Raw genomic sequence first — 14,662 nt, forward strand, 5'->3', positions numbered from 1 at the left:
GGATCAGCAGAGCAGGGCTCTGGGAGTGATATGGAGTGAGGTGTTTAGTAAAGGGGTTAGACCCTGTGCTGCTGGGGGAGCCACAGGAGGGATAAGTGCCAGGCTGCTGTCTCTGCATCTTGTATTGAGCCTGAAGTCGATCTATGTCAGCGGGCAACAATAGTTGGGAAGGAAGGATGAACGTGGTCAAGAGCAAGGTTGAACTGGAACCCATTTGGACAACTGGGCTTCACAAGGACAATCTGCTTTTGCCCTCGACAATTCCAGTCTGGATACCGGGTTGCCCTGCCAGAGAAGCTGGTGCCCTTTGCCATGGAGTGACACTGGCACATGGCCCAGGACTTGGAGCAGCTGAAGGAGGAGCTAGGAGGAGCCGTGGGTCCGGGCGGTGCCCCTCACTGGGCCCAGCAAGCCAGCAGATCAGCGGTAGTGTGAGCAGTGCCACGGGGCCTAACGCACACGGTAACCTGCAGAGCGTAAACCCGGAGGCACGTTTACATCCATGAGTTTCTCACGTGGCCTTCCATATCCCAGAACCAAACAGGGAAGGAAATTCTGAGACAGGTAATTTCAGCTTGGCTAAGTGAACACAGCACAAAACCACCACATTTTTGCATAGATTTTACGCAATTGAAAGTGCCTTGGTGGCGAGAAAGCTCTATTAAGTGTTACAATACGACACAACATCTAGAAGGATGCTTCACACATCGTAGCTACTCTATAACTATGTTCCATTTTGATGAAATAATCTAAATATTAGTCTTGTTAGTTTGCAGTCTCGCACAAGTCAGCCAAAAACAGCTGTGCAGCCTTTAGAGCCTTGACGTGATCCCCAGATGACGGCAGCCCACTCTCTCCTCCTTAATTGCTTCTCCATTGTAGCTCCTAAGTTGCCAAGTGTACCATTCATTTAATATCCCTCTATACTTATGATTGCTCATGATCTGAAACCTTGTCAAAAAGGTTTGAAGAAAAGTGGAAAAATATTAAGATCCACAGAAAAAGCCCTTGAAACTTGGAGTGGAAAAAATGACAAAAAATAACCTGCCACAGTGCTAGCCAAGAGGCCAGTGATTGTAACACAGCCTCTGTAACCGGAGGGGCAAGAGGGAGGCGTTTCTTCCCAGGTGAAGAGACAGCCAGCAGCCCCCAGTATTCACAGCACCAGAGATGTTTCCAAATCCCACTCCAAATCTCGTAATCCCTTCAGTCCTTAACCACTGGGAATGACATCATCCTTCCCCCACCCCGTTTCAGACAGAGGCTCTCCGCTTCTACTCTAGAGCACTGTTGTGGTCTAGCAGGCATGTGGCCTTCAGGCTGACTTAGAAAATCCAATTGCACATGGAAAAACACAATTTAAAAAATTATGATCTCTTTTTCCCCTTTATAAACAGATGTCATTAACTTTGAATCTAAGCAGGGGCATAACTGTCCTGGCTCACTGAAGGATTTGTGGAGTGTTTTTCAATATTGTTGAAGGCATGGATTTTCCTGTTGCAGAAAAGCTGTAAATATAGCATCACTGGAAGGCTGAGAAGTGTCCGTTTTTAGGGATTTGCCTCCCCAAATGCCTATAAAAATGGAAACAAAAAAGTAAAATGAAAGAGTAATGTACAGGCATGCTCAAAGCTATATCTTGCTGCTACTTGCTTGAGTTATTTAAAGTTCTCTCATTCTATTCACAGGATTTTCAAGGAATAGGGGATTTTCCTTTCTTCTCCATATTCCCTCTTCATTCTCTATGTCTATCTCCTTATATCTATCAAAGTATCTCTCTGTAACTATGTAGTGGCACAATAATCTGAAAGCTCTGGTTAATGCAGACATACACACTCATTCATTCATTCATCAGACATTTCATGAGCAACTGCTATGTGCCAGACACTGTCTAAGTTCTGAGTATAAAAGAATAAACAACTCCTGCCTTGGATCTTACCAGTCTATTGGTGGTAATAGCCTTTTAAATGGATAAATTACAACATGTTAAGAACAAAGACAGACGTGCTCTGTGAGCAGAGATGGGAGCAACATACTGTGCTGAGATAACCTTTCCCAGTTGTTTCAGAGAACCACCCTGGTATGAACATTTTCTGAGGCATATAATATACGTACAGATCACTTGGAGTTAGTTTTGCAGTGTTGAGTTAATACAATGGAATGAAGAATCGTCTTTCTGTGCCAAAGTTTACCCTTATGTCAGGGGGAGAGGGGTGGATGGAGAAAAGCACAGGGAGGGGGGCCTTGGCTCTTGGCCTGCCAAGGGACTAGCACATTTAAATTCCCTGGTGCTGTTAATGAATCATTAGGCTGTTAAGAATGTTGTGTGTGCTCATGTGTGTGTTTAATTGTCTACCCTTCTAAAACTCCTTCCTTCCCCTCTCTTGTTTCTCCCACTTCTTTTTAAAATGGTCAGAAGAAATCACAAAGACAAGGAGGAATCTTGTTTTATTGTCCTTTCAGTGGATTAAACCATCACATTGTGACATTCATCTAAATCATTAGGAAATCTACATTCCAAAGTCTGTAAAATCCCATCCATTCCTCAGCAGGGAGGGGAGAACGTACAGTTGCCAAACTTCACACTCCCCCATCCTTGCTAAATTTGGAGCCAAGTGCAAAGAATTGGGGTCCTGCACTCACTTATAGCTGGCAAAAGGCAACTGCCTCGTTTGTGAAAAAGGACTTCATGGCCATCAAAAGCTGTTACAGTGTCATGTGGTGATGAGTTTAATGTAAATGAACCTAAAACATCTGGATGAAATTTCCTCTCAAACAAACAGTGTTATGAAAATTGGTGGGTGAAAAATATCTTCTGGCCAAAGGCATTTTGGGTTATTCCTGAACCCAAACTGTCTGCAGTGATGGTTTAAGAAGGGGGCCCAGGTGAGGCTGCTCTGTTACTTCTCCTGGCACCCGAGTCTACGGCAAATAGGGCTGGAGCAAAAAGGACTGACACGTGAGCCATCATGTTCGTAATGCAAAAATGGGAGTAATTAATTCATTTCTCAGTTATTTACTGAGCACCTACTAAAAGCCAGCTATGATGCTATGCTCAGGGGAAACGGCAGGAAACAAGACAGACCCTGCTCTCTGAGAGTTTGCACTTTAGAGACAACTTAGAGGCACACACATTAGACAGACAGTTAGCATAGAACATGGTGGTTCTTTTGGGTGCTATGGGCACTCAAAGCAGCCCAGTGAGTCACCAGCTGAGAGTGGGTGGACTGAGAATGTGTCTGTGGGAAAGCGGCCTCTGTGCTGAGAGCTTCAGAGTGTCTGGTTGACTGCTGCACTCCTCAGGGCCAATCTCCAGGCCTGGTACCTGGCAGGGCCTCAAGAAATATCCATTACATGAGTGGTTCTGCAAACAAATGCTGAGAGGAGAGCTGGGTGAGGAGGAGAGGAGGTGTGTTTGGAAGCAGTGAACAGCGCATGCCCAATGCTGGGGATAGAAAGAGGTTTAGTAGGCTGGAGAGAGAGGGGCCAGGTGGGGATGGCGAGGAAGAAAAGAGGCTGGAGGAAAGAGGGGTCCTGATACTGCAGCGTCTTATAAGTCCAGTTAAAGATTTAGACTCTCTTAAGGGCAGTGGGACATCCTTGAAGAGTTGTAAGCAGAGAAATGACATGATCAGAGTTTTATTTTGAGAAGATCTCTCTTGGCTACCACATGGAGGATGGATTTGTATGTAACATGGCTGGAATCCAGGAAGCTTCTGCAGTACTCCAATGGAAATGAGATGGTCAGGCCTAGGCTGGAAGAGGTGGAGATGGGAATAACTAGACAGGGTCCAAAGACATTTAACAGGCAGACTCAGTGGGACTCAGTGATCATTTGAAGGGAAAGGGTGAGGGAGATTCCATGAGGGGGGCTCATCCTGAGACAAAGATGAACCAGCCAGTGACACCTTAGGGAAGTGCTCCTGAGTGGGAGCAGCTGAACAGGAAGGGAAGGAGGCTAAGCAAGGCTGTGACTTTCCGGCAGAATTCCACAGATGGTGCATTGCCTTCACCCTTTCAGGGAATTCTAACATATCTCAAACCATTTTAGTTCATTTACTTATTTATACCAAACTTGTTCCACATAGGCTATAAGGCAAGCTCTAAGGATATATAAAATACAACAAGATTGCATAAAGATCTAAGAAAAGAAGAAAGAAAATGGGGGAGGAGCCTAAGAAAGAAGCCAGGATTGAGGATAAAATGTGTACTTTAATCAACATATTCCTCCTATGTGAGCCACGTGGTTGGCTATAATGTAAAAGGGGAACTTGGTCAGTTATGCTATTTGGTGTTCAGAAAATAAATACCAACTTCAGAAGTGCAACTATTTTGACACTAGAATGGGATGGGAATTTCTTCAAGAATTTTGATATGGGGCCACTGTGTGGTTTTATAAGTAACCTCCTTACACATCCCAGAAAAAAAAAAAACAACAATGAATCTCATGACAGTTTTTAAAATAATGATCCTCAATAGAGGCTGATGGCAGCTCATCAAAAACAGAATTCAGCAAAATCCCCCATAGGGGATGGATGTGTGTGGGCCAGGTTACCAGTTCTCAGCTGCCCCTGCTTGATCAGGGGTAGATTTTAGAATATCTCATAGAATATTGCTTGAGAAATAATAGATGTCCTCCTTCAAGCAACCACCCTTTTTTCTTGCAACTGAATGCTTGCTAAATATTAACTCACAATGCACTTGAATTTTTTTTCTCTATTCTCTATCTCAATTGTAGATCTACAATCAACTCTCTATTTCCAGTTGACTATAGACCTACATGACTTAGTAGACGTTCGTTCTGAGATTAGATTTAATGTCATTCTGTAAAAACTGAAAAATCAAGAAAAGGATGCAGGTGTGAATCAGCAGCCGTACTACCTGTGCTTACAGGTGAGCCCAGGGAACACCTGTGGGCAGGGCGCCATCTTCTCAGAAACTGTTTTGAATCTATGCTAATGCATAAGCTCATGATGTATCAAGGCCAACAGTTCTCCTCCCTATATCACGGTTCTAATAGTTGCAGCCTGGAAAAAACATTTCAAGGAGGTATATGCAGAAATCTATCTCATAAGCAATCTGCAGTTCTGGATCTGGCTTGATTATGCCTTACCTGCATGTGATTAAAGGTGAATACACTTAGAATGGTCTTTAAACAGTTCTAGAGCCACAAAGTCTTCCCATGGTGCTTTATTCAATCAATGTTTTAAAACCGTCTATACAGGGACTAGGTAGAGAGTGACATTGACCCACAAAAATTGGGGTCATTGGCTTTACTTTCTGAGGCTAACAGAGATGAGTCTTCCGGGAATCAGCTAGGATCCTGGTTTCTTTTCATGTGGTTGTCTTTGGGGAGCATATTTCTGTCAGTCACTTTCTAAGACAAATAACCCACCAAACGCCACAGTGCCAACATTTCCTGTTGATTTTGTCTATGAAATATCTCTCGGATTTTCCCTCCTTTCCATCCTTTGTTCCCCCAGATACAGAATATTGTGACCCCTCTCTTTGCTCACACTCTGGTGTAGACCTATCTAGTTCATCTTGAACACAAAAGCCAGATTTGCTGTTTTCCTTCCTAAGAAACCATTTCCATCATGTCACTTTCCTGCTTAAGAATATGATCGGTTACCAACTTCCTATCATGCTGAGTCCAGAGTTCTCTGACTTTCAGCACCCTCCATAATCTGGTTCTACCGTAAATTCCCAACTTTATTAACCATTAGCCCTTTCCTCCTCTGAATTAACATAGTATCTTGCTCATTCTTCTATAACACTTGTCACTTAAAAACTTATATACTATACTCTTCTACACTTATGTCTTCTCAATATATTTGTTTTATATATTAAATGTATATCAGTTTAGAATTACTATATATATATATATATATATATATATATATTTTTTTTTTTTTTTTTTTTTTTTTTTTTGCAGTATGCGGGCCTCTCACTGTCGTGGCCTCTCCCGTTGTGGAGCACAGGCTCCGGACATGCAGGCCCAGCGGCCATGGCTCACGGGCCCAGCCGCTCCGTGGCATGTGGGATCCTCCTGGACCGGGGCATGAACCCGTGTCCCCTGCATTGGCAGGCGGACTCTCAACCACTGCGCCACCAGGGAAGCCCTAGAATTACAATATATTTTTAATGTATCAAATCTTTTATCATTTTGCAATGACCCTATTTACCACTAGCATAGCAGTTCTTCTTTGTCTTTTTTTTTTTTTCCTTAAAAATCCATTTGGTGTGATAGTAAAACAGACATACCAACTTTTTTTGGTTTATATGCCTGAAGGATGGTTATCTATCCAAGTACTTTTGTGTCCTTATGAATGTCTGTAACAGCATATATCTAGATTTTCTTCTTACATTTATTTTGGTTGCCAGTGTATATACATTTATTTCTATCACCTTATTTTGTATCTTCTATTTGTCCTGTCTCCTCTGTTAACTTTATTTTTCCTCTTGACTTATTTTTGGAGTGAAATTTATATCCTTTAGATTTCTCTCTGAATGAGAATTCTTTTGTTTTAAACTTTCCTTTTTGTCTGAAAGTGTCTTTTTGATAGTTTTTCTGGGTATAAAAATTTTATTTGACTTATTTTTTCTGCACATTGTAACTATTACTCCACTGTCTTTTGCCTTTTGTTTTACTACTGAGCACTATTTGCTCCTTTATATTTGTTCTGTCTTTTCTCTCCAGATGTTTTTACAACTTTCTTTATGTCTTTGCTGTTCCTTGTTTCATTATGATGGGTCTAGATATGTTTTTCTAGTTATTTATCTTACTTGAGATTCACTGGCTTCCTGAATATCAGGTTTGAGATTTTTAAGTAATTCTGTAAATAATTGGAACACCTACTAGACTTATGGTAGACTTTCTCAATTTATCCATGAGTCTTAGCCACTTTTTCATATTTTCTATCTTTTTGTGTCCTTGAACTAACTTCCAGATAGTTACTTTAAATCTCTTTTCCAGTTTACAAGTTCTCTTTTTATCTGTTTAATCTGCTAGTTTACATATCCACTGAATTTTTAACTTCTAGAAACTCTATTTTTATAATTACCTGTTCCTTGCTTATATTTTTAGGTCTTTTTATTATTTCTTCAAACATAATAAACCTATACTTATATTCTGTATTTGATAATTTCAGTACCTGAAGTCTTTGTAGCTCTAATTTTGCTGACTGTCATTTATAGTACCTAGTTTGTTTATGTTTTGTGATATGTGGCTATGAGTTCATGTTCTTGGTACTTTATCTGTGAGAATTCTTAGAAACCTGAGTTGCAGGCTGACAACTCCAGAAAAGATTTGTGCTTCCTGACATACAGATGGCCAATAGGCACATGAAAATATGTTCATCATCACTAATTATTAGAGAAATGCAAATCAAAACTATGATGAGGTACCACATCACACTGGCCAGAATGGCCATTGTAAAAAAAAAGTCTACAAATTATAAATGTTGGAGAGGGTGTGGAGAAAAGGCAACCCTCTTACACTGTTGGTGGGAATGTAAATTGGTGCAGCCACTATGGAAAACAGTATGGAGGTTCCTCAAAAAACTAAAACTAGAGTTGCCATATGATCCAGCAATCCCACTCCTGGACATATACCCAGACAAAACTATAATTTGAAAAGATACATGTACCCCCATGTTCATAGCAGCACTATTTACGAGAGCCAAGATATGGAAACAACCTAAATGTCCATCAACAGAAGAATGGATAAAGAAGATGTGATATACATATATATATATATGTATGTATGTATACACACACACACACACACAATGGAATATTACTCATCCATAAAAAGAATGAAATAATGCCTTTTGCAGCAACATGGATGGACCTAGAGATTATCACACTAAGTGAAGTAAGTCAGAAAGAGAAAGACAAATACCATATGATATCACTTATATGTGGAATCTAAAATACAACACCAATGAACATATCTATCCTGAGGTTTGCCTCTCTCTTAGGACTTGCCATTTTTTAATAAAACAGTGTGTACCATTCTGCCTCAGCTATGTTCTACTTTCCATTTAGCAATAAAGCTTTGGGAGAGATTTCTAAATTCGTATCCTGTTCCTCAACCTGTGTTCAATTTTGTGTGACATAGGAGACCTTTGTGCCAGTCTCAGAGTCAAGACTGCTGTTCAGAATTGGTACACATTTTAAGGACATCCAGGAGAACCACTGGGCCTCTGGGACTACATACTCTCCCTCGTACAAGGTCGTGGTGCAAAGTTCTTGGCAGATTTCACATACTCTTCTGGCCAATAAAGCATTTCTGGGCTATTTCTTTCCACATTTATTTTGTGATCCAGATCGTAGACACCTTTTGTTGTCAGGTTGGCAAAAAAACTGGGCATAAAAAAAGAAAATCCAAAAAGTCAAGGGTTACCAAAGAAATAAGAAGCAGTGATAAACAGTTAGAGGGAGACATTTACAGACCTTCTGAAAGATGGAGAGCCTAGCAAATTCCACTTCTTAACTTCTCCAAGCTCATAATTCATGCTTGTATCCTTACATAGAAAGCCCTTCACTGCTTTCTAGGCTTAAAAGAAGTTGGGATGCTGAAGAGCTTGTTCTTGAGTTGCTGTCACATGGATGGTTTTGACTAGGTTCAATGGCAAATTGAGTTGTTGTTTCAGTTGTTTTGTGTAGCTTTGTGTTACAAAAATTAAGGTATTTTTAAAAAATCATAATTAATTTAATATGGTTGTTTCTCCATGGGGAAAAATTGGTGCCAGGCCAGGAAAGGTTATTCTGGAATTAAGTAGGAAACTTGCACACAAAATGTTGTGGTTAAAGCTGCTTCTTTACAGAACTCCAGACCCTTAATCTGGGAGTGGCTAGATGGGAACACACATTTGTAAAAATCATCAAGCTGTAAGGTGTATGCTCTTCCCTGAAAGTGAGCTGTACCACTGTATCTCAGTTTAAAGGAGATAAAGAGGACCTTACAGTGTAAAGGGTAGATTGGTGTTGAGTTCATCTTTTGAATTCCCATTAGCACTTAAGAGACACAGACTAGTGTCTCCTTAGTCCAGCCTTCTCCACTGTTCCCACAGGTCTTCCTGACCTCTCCACGATATCACCTCGACCACAACAGGAACATCATCACCTTTTCCCTCCCCACCAGCTAATGGGAATTCCACTAGAATCTTCTTGATAGGTATGGGGAAGTGACATCAAGACCTGGGAAGAAGGTTATTCTGACATATAAAAGAAAGAAAGCATTGCTCTGGTTCTGTGATACACAGCTGTGAACTCTGGATTCACAGAGCTGACTCAGATCTCAGCAAGGATCTTTGACAAGCAACCTCTGCTCTTTGAAAATCCCTCTTCTTCTTTTTAAAAGAAACCCCATTTTATAAGTTTCCAAATTTCTCTCAGGCTAGAACAGATATTGTAAACCTCATGCTAAGGCAAATATAGGGCCTCCCTTGGAGGCATACGAAGTTTTGATTTTATCTTCTGTTTATTTCTCTGACATAGCTGGTGTTATATTGATGGCCAATAGACATGAATGTGGAACTACCCTGAGGTGGGATGTTTCAGTCCATAGCATGCTTACCTTGATTCTCTTTCACTTCTCTTTTCTGGTTCAGTCAAGTTCATAGAAGCATTATCTACTGGAAAAGGAAGTTAAAACAAGCTAGGTTCTCTCCAAAAAAAAGCAAAACTTAAAATATTTGTTAAAGGGTGGACGGAGGGGAGTAAGTACATCTACCTCACTCATCACAATCATCTTCCCATCCTCCTGGCCTCTTCCTCCCTCTCTCCTCATCCTCCAACCCCATACTCTCTTCTTGAGCTACATGCACACCCATTGCCAGCCCTCCATCACCTTGTAGATTTAGGTAAACCATCCTCCCTCAGCATTTGAATGATAAGCTTTGGTAAGTAAATGAATACATTCATCAGATTTATGGGTACCAAATGAATATTTTTGTACATTCCAACATGGCCAAATGCACCTAACTGGTTGTTAATCAATATAGCCTCAAAATAACATGTTCTCCTGTCCGCCTCCCCAAATTTCAAGAGGAAGAAAAAAGCGAGAGTGGAAGCAAAGCATACCCAGGCATAGTTTGGCGGCTTAAAAAAGGGCTTAAAAAGTTTTAGGTGAACCTTGGCTTTTGTCTCTCAGCCCTCAGGGGAAAATGTGAGCTTTTTCCCTCATTGAAAAAATATCATAGCCCTTGACAGGCTGGATTCTTTGATCCTCCAATGTTATAGTGATTTCTCCAGTGCCCTCCTACACCCCATGCCTCCTCACCCTCCACCTTACTGGAGCTTTGTAACCTGATGCTCCATAAAGAGCATTTCCACAAGAGCATTAAGACATGTCCCCACATAATATTAAACCTGTCCCCCGAATGCCCTCCTCCTCCTCCCCCCAAGCACAGTCCCTCCCATCCCCCCTACCGAGGCTTCCACCATGAAGCTGGGCTGGCAGGAGAAGCTGGCTCAGCTGTTTCAAATTAGGGGCAATGGGAGGCTTCCTTGTAATATATGACTTAATCAGGGGTCCCTGAAGTAAACAGTCCAAACTGAGTCTGGTAATGACCCGAAATTGGACTTCATAAACCTCCTTTGGCTTTGGAGCTGGGAAGGAATTGGAGTCTCTCATAGGTGTGTTATATGTTATCATTAGTAGGTGGATAGCTGTCCTTGGACGCCCATAGGAATGAAGTATACTGTGTGGTGGTTGTGTATTATTAGATAAAATACAGGATGCCTAGTTAAGTTTGATTCAGATAAATAATATTTTTTTAGTATCAATGTCCCAAATATTGCATGGCAACCATAGTGTTATTGATGTTATTGTGCTATAGTCTTATAGTGTTATTGCAATAATTTCCAGGAGTGAAGGAGCCATGGTATTCTTTATATTACCTCCTTCCTACTAAGGTGAGGCTCAAACTTCTGTAAGGCTCCATCTGAAAACGTTGGGTCATTTTTTTTTCTATTGGTCCATGGTTTCTCCTTAAGACTAGTTTCCCGTCACTCTTACTCAGGTGAGGAGCTAAAGTTAGCCTCATGAGTAAGAAGGAAATTGCTGCCTATAGGCACACCCCCCCATAAACCAGAAGCTGAATGCTTAAAATGTTGTCATTATATGCATACAGATGGCCAACAGGCACATGAAAAGATGCTCAACATGGCTAATTATTAGAAAAATGCAAACCAAAACTACAATGAGGTATCACTTCACACCAGTCAGAATGGGCATCATTAAAATGTCTACAAATGACAAATTCTGGAGAGGGTGTGGAGAAAAGGGAACTCTCTTACACTGTTGGTGGGAATGTAAATTGATGCAGCCATTATGGAAAACAGTATGGAGGTTCCACAAAAAACTAAAAATAGAGTTGCCATATGATCCAGCAATCCCAGTCCTGGGCATATACCCAGACAAAACTATAATTTGAAAAAATACATGCACCCCAATGTTCATAGCAGCACTATTTACAATAGCCAAGACATAGAAACAAGCTAAATGTCCATCGACAGATGAATGGATAAAGAAGATGTGGTATGTATATATATATATATAACAGAATATTACTCAGCCATAAAAAAGAATGAAATAATGCCATTTGCAGCAACATGGATGGACCTAGAGATTATCATACTAAGTGAAGTAAGTCAGAAAGAGAAAGACAAATACCATATAATATCACTTATATGTGGAATTTAAACTACAACACAAATGAACATACCTACGAAACAGAAACAGATTCACAGACATAGAGAACAGACTTGTGGTTGCCAAGGGGAAGGGGGTGGTGAGGGAGGGATGGACTGGAAGTTTGGGATTAGCAATGCAAACTATTATATGTAGAATGGATAAACAACAAGGTCCTACTCTATAGCACAAAGAAGTATATTCAATATCCTGTGATAAACCATAATGGAAAAGAATATGAAAAAGAATGTTTATATACGTATAACTGAATCACTTTGCTATACAGCAGAAATTAACACAACATTGTAAGTCAACTATACTTCAGTAAAATAAATTTTTAACAATGTTGTCATTATATGCATCAGTTCTATATCATACAGCTTTATTACCCTACTAGTTGTATTACTTGATGTTACTCAGATGAGTCATTACCACTACCCGTCATCAAATAAAAAATAGAAACATACGAAAGGAACATTTGAGTTGCTATCATTTCCTTTAATGGTAATAATTTAGAAATTTTTGTCATATTTTTCAACTTTGTAGCAAAGCTGCATTATAAATTACATTTGTCATTGTAGTTTGAAGCTCACAGAAGTATGACTTATGAGAAATGAGGTAGAGATGTCAGAGCTGCTTTATCATAATATTGAGAAAGAAGTCAGAAGGCTCAGGGAGGAGACAATGTTAGAATAGTTTTATTATAAGACTCGAGAATCTGCCACTCGACTATATTCCCTGGGAGGACTCGGAGTATACTCTTCTCACTAAGGGTAGAAGGATCGCATTGGGGGGTGGGCATCCGTGTTTTTGAGCTTGTGGTAAATGGTGGTACATGCTCCCATGGTCCTAGAGAACCCTTCGAAAGGCATAGTCCTGGGACCCAGCAACCCCGTTTCTCCCAAACCAAATCACTCCAACAGCAAACCCCAACTTCCTCTTGCATGTATGCCACCCCAAAATGGTTATGGCAGTGGTAATGCTCCTGTTTATCCTGCCTGAGGATACCTCCTCCGTCAGGTGACAGAGTCCTGCTAGGAGGTGTACACCCAAAAGGGAAACTTTTGTTCACCTCAGACAGAGATATAGCTAGTGGACAAAACAGGAGGAAAAAAAACACAGTATTCAAAGTTTATTAGATTGGGTAAAGGAATAGGAAGCCCCAAAGCATCCCTCCTGCCAGTTAGGAAGAACAGGGCATCTGAGGATTAAAGAGATTTCTCAAGAAATACAATAGGAAATGAGGGTGGGGTTACAAACAGTAAACAGAAGGAAACACTGTGACAGTGAAAAATTAGGTAAGATTTGCAAGAGCCAACACTGAGGAAACCAAGAGATAGAATCATGGCACAGAACAAAAAAGACAAACAAGAGCTTGGTTAGAAGGACCAACTCCACACAGAAGATACAATAAGAAAAGACAAGAGAGGAAATTATTCCAGTGGTGCAGGCAACCTGCTTGCCTGGAAAGTTCATAAGAACAGGGTAGATATATTAACATCATCAAGACAGGAGGCAAAAACAAGGTTAGGTAGCAATAAGGAATGTGATGGCATGAGTCAAAGAGGGAAAGAAAGGGATTATAATTAAAAAGGAAAATTAAGCAGGCCAAGATACAGAATTAAAATTTTTATTTTTATTTATTCCTGTTCCCACATTTTATTGTATTTCCCTGGCAGACAGCCCACACTCTGGTAAGTCTGGGGGAAGGGGAGGGCTTGGCAGAAAAATGTTGCTTTGGGGATTTGAATCTTATTACTTGGTGCTGTTAGTGTTGGGCAGACATTTATAAAAATTACATGCTGTAGTGGCAGGTCATTTTTTTTTTTTAATGAATCTTGAGCTTCAAATTTAGGACAAAGGTGAGGGTTTAAAAGAAATAAAGGGAAATAAGACGAAGGCAAAGGGAAGGTGGGATGCCGCGGGGGCAGCAGTTGGCTTGGAGGGAGGTGGAAAAACCTGCCAGTGACCAGGAAGAGAGGAACTCAGCTGCCAGATCCCTGATGGACGAGAGACATTTACTTCCTTGTCTTTTTGGCTTTTTTACTTCCATAGGGATTTTCCCTTGAATTAACACTAGTAGCCACAAGCTTAGACAAAATCATTGGAATTGGGTTTGGAGGTTAGATACCGTCATGATTAGCTCTGCTTTTCACGTTTTTATGACTATTTTTAATCTCTCTCTTTGTTTGCTCTCATCTTCCGCTCAGGAAAATTTTAGCACATCTCACTTCCCCCATGTGGGTCCCCTCCCCCCCCATCCTCTTCTGTCCTTTGCTTTTCACCTTCTTTGTGAGAGGGCCAGACTCATATTAGGGCGACACCTGTCTGAGGTCTGGGATCTGACCTCCGGCATTGCTCCTACATTGATTCTGTCTCCTGGGATGGGATCTGACGTCCCTCTGAGAACCTCACGGCCGGGACCACAGCTGCCTTTGCAGCAGCTTCTCAGCTTCTTGCTCCTCAGGAGGGCGGCATCCTTCCTCCGAGCCAGGCACTCCAGACTTGCCTTCCTTTTCCTTCTCGCTGCAGCTTTGTAGGGCCATTTTCTAAAAACATTCACCAGAGGTGAGAAGGAATGTTTCCTTACAGGTGCCTATTTCCCCAAGTGACTTTTGTTAAAAGGCTGCCTGGGAGAATATTTACAATCTAAATGGTCTACAGAGATTGCCTCACCGTGTGGTATCCTCTTTAGCTAAGAGCTCTCTGGGGTCCGGGTCGGGGAGGTAGAGGCAGCCCACACAGGGCTCCCTCCCCAGCACCGCCTAGCCTGGCCCCTGTCTCCACAGACTGCCTTGCCGCCTCTGAAAAGCAGATTCTGTAAAGTGATATTTTCCCCTCTTCTAATCTCAGAAAAGTTGTCAGACTGGTTCTGAGCCTCCCCATAGGCACTGTTCTTTGCTACAAAATTTGATGTGTGGTGCTGGGTTTAATCATGAAACTAGTGTATTTAGGACCACT

Source organism: Hyperoodon ampullatus (assembly GCF_949752795.1).
Source record: "Hyperoodon ampullatus genome assembly, chromosome: 3".
Taxonomy (NCBI): Eukaryota; Metazoa; Chordata; class Mammalia; order Artiodactyla; family Ziphiidae; genus Hyperoodon; species Hyperoodon ampullatus.